The sequence below is a fragment of the Palaemon carinicauda genome, chromosome 39 (genome assembly GCF_036898095.1).
Source record: "Palaemon carinicauda isolate YSFRI2023 chromosome 39, ASM3689809v2, whole genome shotgun sequence".
Taxonomy (NCBI): Eukaryota; Metazoa; Arthropoda; class Malacostraca; order Decapoda; family Palaemonidae; genus Palaemon; species Palaemon carinicauda.
Genome location: NC_090763.1, coordinates 32,788,288 through 32,793,287, shown reverse-complemented (window position 1 = coordinate 32,793,287; position 5,000 = coordinate 32,788,288). Strand labels below are relative to the sequence as shown.

At 48.5% G+C, this 5,000-nt stretch overlaps 1 protein-coding gene across 1 annotated transcript in view; it reads right to left on the bottom strand.

The window, feature by feature from the left end:
• The window catches only part of LOC137631347 (basic proline-rich protein-like), a 77,369-nt gene that overhangs the window by 1,939 nt on the left and 70,430 nt on the right, over positions 1-5,000 (bottom strand). The window lies entirely within an intron of this gene.

Sequence of the window (5,000 nt, the reverse complement as noted above, 5' to 3'; positions counted from 1 at the left end):
GTGCCGCCCAGTGAATCTATACAAGAGAAAAATGTCACCAAACTTGCAAAATAAAGGAAAAAACATAAGCGTAAGAGAAATACAGGATGCTTTAATCAGAGATGAGTACCAAAAAACAATTATAAGGGTATCTTAAATATGAACATAAATCCAATAAGGTAGGTATAATAATGCCGTGAGTGATAATATATACAGATGCTCAGGAGCATAAAATTTACAAATATAATAACAGTATTCAGGTGCGAGACCAACGAATACAATAGGGTATAAATGAGGCAGGTAAGAGGGAGAGATAAAGAGTCAAGGCATTAACCTGTGAGTTACTCGGGAGTAACTACACTCCCTGCGGCTACTGTAGAAAATTTTAGGGCTTCCAAATGTTTAAGGTAGTGTTTCTTGAACACTGACGGTGATTTCCACCCTGTATACCTGGAAAGGTCTGTAAAATTCATGTGGTGAAAGAAGTTCACCGAGGTGGCAACCGCCCTGATATCATGTGCAAGAGGAAAAGAGTCAGGGTTAGCTTGTTTAATAAAATACAAAATTTGTTGCCTGATCCCTTTAATAGTAATGGTACCGCCTTGTTCTCTAACGAATAGAGGCCCCGAGGAGTTAGAGGAGGTCCGGGATAGATAAGACCTAAGAGTAGTGACAGGGCACAGCGACGGATCTTGCGTGAGGGGAACAATTTTCCAGGAGGTCCATCTGTTTTGAGGGTCTTCATTCTTAGCCAAAAAGAATTTGTTAGGAGAAAGAAGGACCTCTCCTGAAGGCAGAAAGTCAATATGACCCGGGTCTCTCGACAAGGCTGCCAATTCAGAAATTCTTGCCCCGGAAGCCAAGCTCACTAGGAAAAGTGTTTTCCTGAGAAGGGGCATGTAATCACAAGAACTGTTAATGGTATCAGAAGCCAATTTGAGTACGTCATTAAGGAACCAGGTCACCGGGGTAGGACGAGTAACCGGTTTCAGTCTGGCACAAGCTTTCGGAATTGAAGCTAACAAAGAGTCGGTTAAGTCTATGTTAAAACCCACTAGGAAGATCTTTTTCAGAGCCGATTTAATAGTGGTGATAGTATTGGCTGCCAGACCTGATTCTAATAAAGATCTAAAGAAAGTGACTGTAAGGTTCAAGTTCATACAGTTCACGTCTGAGTCTATTAAAAATTTTGCCAACTTTTTAACTGCAGAGTCATACTGACGGATGGTGGAATCCCGTTTATCTGATTCTAGGAACAAGGTGTTTTGAGGATCAATATTGGCACCATGCATAGCCGCAAACTTCATAAAGTCCATAAAGTTAGGGCGCTCTGAATGTTTGAGAAAGCGTACACAACGCGTGTTTGTACTATCTGAGACAGAACCGGATTGGGTATCGGGTGAGGGTATAGTCTCAACTCCCGCAGGAGAGGATACCAGTTGCTCTTGGGCCAATTGGGTGCGACCAAGGCTACTTGTCCCTTGAAGGATCTCAGTTTGTCTAGAACTTTCAGCAAAAGATTCACCGGGGGAAAGAGATAAATCTTTTCCCAGTTGTCCCAATTCTGTGACATGGCGTCTGTGGCGTAAGCCTGAGGGTCTAGATTGGGAGCCACATATACTCTCAATTTGTGGTTGGATTCCGTGGCGAAGAGGTCCACTTGGAGACCGGGAACCTGAGAGAGAATCCACCGAAATGACTTTAGATCGAGTGACCATTCCGATTCTAGAGGGGAGGTCCGGGACAGGGCGTCTGCCACTACATTCCGGACTCCCGCCAGGTGGACAGCTGAAAGATGCCAACGGTTCGAGGCTGCTAGGGAGAATATGGCTACTAGAACATGGTTCAGAGGCCCTGACTTTGACCCGCCTCTGTTGAGGCAGCGGACCACCACTTCGCTGTCGAGGACCAGACGAAGGTGTTGTTTCTTGGGAAGAGCGAGACGTTTCAGGGTTAGAAGAACTGCCATGGCCTCTAGCACATTGATGTGAAAATGGCGGAACAAGGGAGTCCAAAGACCTTGAACTTTCTTGAGCTGAGAATAGCCGCCCCAACCTGATAGGGATGCGTCTGTGTGAATGATTAATTCCGGGGGCGGAAATCGAAGGGGAACTGACTTTGACAGACTGTTTGCTCTTGTCCAAGGAAGAAGTCTTTCCCGTAGAATGGGAGGAAGGCGGACTTTCCTGTCCCGGAGCTTCCGGTTCGCCCTCGAACGCCAGACACGATTGATATCTTTCAATTTTGCCTTCAGAAGAAGATCCGTCACTGAGGCAAACTGAAGGGACCCCAGAATCTTCTCTTGAAGCCGTCTGGAACTTACTTTGTCTTTGAGAAAGCGTTTGGTGTTTCTTGCAATCTCTAACCTCTTGGGTCTGGGAAGACACAGAGTATGAGATATAAGATCCCATTGCAGGCCGAGCCATTGGAACTTCGATTTTGGAAGAAGACGGGACTTCTTGAAGTTGATCTGGAAGCCTAGAGATTGAAGATAATGGATGACTTTGTGAGTGGCTTTTAGGCAATTTTGGGAGGTGTCTGACCAAATGAGCCAGTCGTCCAGATAGGCTACTACTTGAATCCCTTGATTCCTGAGTTCCTGAACAGCGACTTCTGCTAGCTTTGTGAAGATCCTTGGGGCAATGTTGAGCCCGAAAGGCATCACCTTGAAGGAGTAACTTTTGTCCCCTAAGCGAAAGCCTAGGTACGGACGGAAGTGTCTCGCTATCGGGACGTGATAGTAGGCGTCTGTAAGATCGATAGAGGTGGTGACGGCCCCACGGGGAAGTAAGGTCCGCACCTGCGAGACGGTAAGCATTCGAAACTTGTCGCATTGAATGGACAAGTTGAGAAGGGATAGATCTAGAATCACTCTTCTCTTGTCTGAATCCTTCTTCGGGACACTGAACAGCCGACCTTGAAACTTCAGATGTTTCGTTTCTTGTATGGCATTCTTTTGTAAAAGTTCCTGGACAAATTCGACCAGGTCCGGAGTGGAATGTTGACGAAATTTGTTCGGAGGAGGAGGTCCTTGAATCCAACTCCACCCTAGTCCCTTGGAGATGATACTGAACGCCCAGGGACTGAACCTCCATTTGTTGCGGAAGGCATAGAGCCTCCCCCCTACCTGCTGCACCTCAGTATTGGTTTGAGGAGTTGCCTCCACGTCCGCCTCGGAAGTTCTTTCCTCTGCGAAAGGCTCTTTCCCTGCCTTTGTTCTGGTTAGAGCCACGGTGGTAGCCTCTACCTCTACCATAACTCTGGGAAGAGCTATGAGCCTCGTAGGACTGGTTAAAGGCAGGGGAAGTGGCGGAGGCACCAGAAAGCTGGCTCTTAGGTAGCAGAACGGTGACATAGTCATCCGAAGGAGCCCGAGAGGTGGAAGGCTGTGCAGGGGCAACAGAAGATGGAGGAAGAGGCAGCCGGAAGTTGGATGAAGCACTCTGTTGTTGCCTGAACTGGGTGGAGGTATATGGTCTAAGCTTCTTCCTACCCCGGGCTTGATAATTTGCGGGGTCATACTTGCGTTTAGGGGTCAAACCCCAACGGGCTTTAAGGCTCTGATTAACCCTAGTGGCCTCCGCCAAGACTTCCTCTACGAGATCCTCGGGGAAGAGATTTGAACCCCAACAGGAGGACCGGATGAGTTTATTAGGTTCATGCCTAATCGTCGCCTCAGCTAGAACATGCTTGCGACATCTGCGTTTAGCAGTAGCAAAGTCATATAAGTCATAATATAACGACTGTAGCGTAGCCTTGTTGAGAGACTTAAAAATACTCTCCGTATCATAAGTCAAGGCTATCGACTCCGTGGATGTGGCCAGGTTTAGAGTACGGCCCCCACGTAGGCGGGAATCATATTCCTGTTTAATGAGAGATTCCGGGAGACGGGGAAGCTTCTCACTAAACAAGACTGAGGCACAGTCTGCTGCAAGCTTGCCGGAGGTAAAGGTGGTATGGACGTTGTCCCAACACTCAATACCTGAGGGAAGAAGGAGGGAGATTGGATCCACCTCTCGGATGGGAGGCAAGGGCTTCTCCTCCAGAGCATATTGAAAGGCAAGCTCTGCCACCTTATTGACGCATGGAGTCAAGGTGTTCTTGTCCATTAAGAACATCGTAAAGGAGCTTTTATGAGGCGTCAGCATGGTGTTAGTGCAGCCGATGTCATTCAAAAATCTGGCCCAAACAGATTGGGCTTGCTCCTTCGGGAAGATGACCGTCTCTTTGGGGACCTTGTCTAATCGGACTAAAGCTTCCTCGGTAAGTCTGGCATAACCATGAAATGGAAATGCCAGACCCGGAGGAAAGAATTCAAAGTCCTCTAGAGGGCGAGTGCCAAGGCCCTCCAGAGTCAACATTCCGTCTGAGAACGGGGAATGAAGAGCCATCCGCCAGGGGTTGTTCTTGGCAAACGGCGGGAGCTTAGAGGCATCCGGTATGAGAGAGCTTTGGACTCTCTCCGGAGCTCCTTGCTCTAAAGCCCCAATTCTCTGACCGAAGTTAGAGAACATCGTGTCCATCCTCGACTGCATCTCCGAAACCAACTTTTCCTGCATCTCCGACACGATGCGAAGCATAGCTGATTCGGAAAGGCCCGGGCTAGCAGCAGGAGGGGCGGAAGGAACTCCCGGGTCGTGAGACTTAGAGGAGGAACCAGAGGTCTTTGAAGACGGGTTCGTACCATGTTTAGAGCCATGAGAAGTCTTGTGAGGCTTGCGAGCTTTGGGTAAGGTCCTTGAAGTAGACTTATCCTTAGGGGGAACCGGGTATGAACGTTGAGACGAATCACGGTCCCCAGAAAATCCAAGAAAGGAAGAGCGATCAGAAGAAGAAGAAAGAGCGGGGCTGAGGATAGGAATCTCAGCGCCGGACACACCTGCCTCACTTACCACCCTACCTGTATCCGGCTCGTCTAGCAACATTGGTTCGACGTCCAGGTTCATGGAGGCAACATTGTCCTCCAGACCTCCGGGGGCGTCCGATGGATCTTGCTCTGGGTCGATGAGACCCGTTATAGT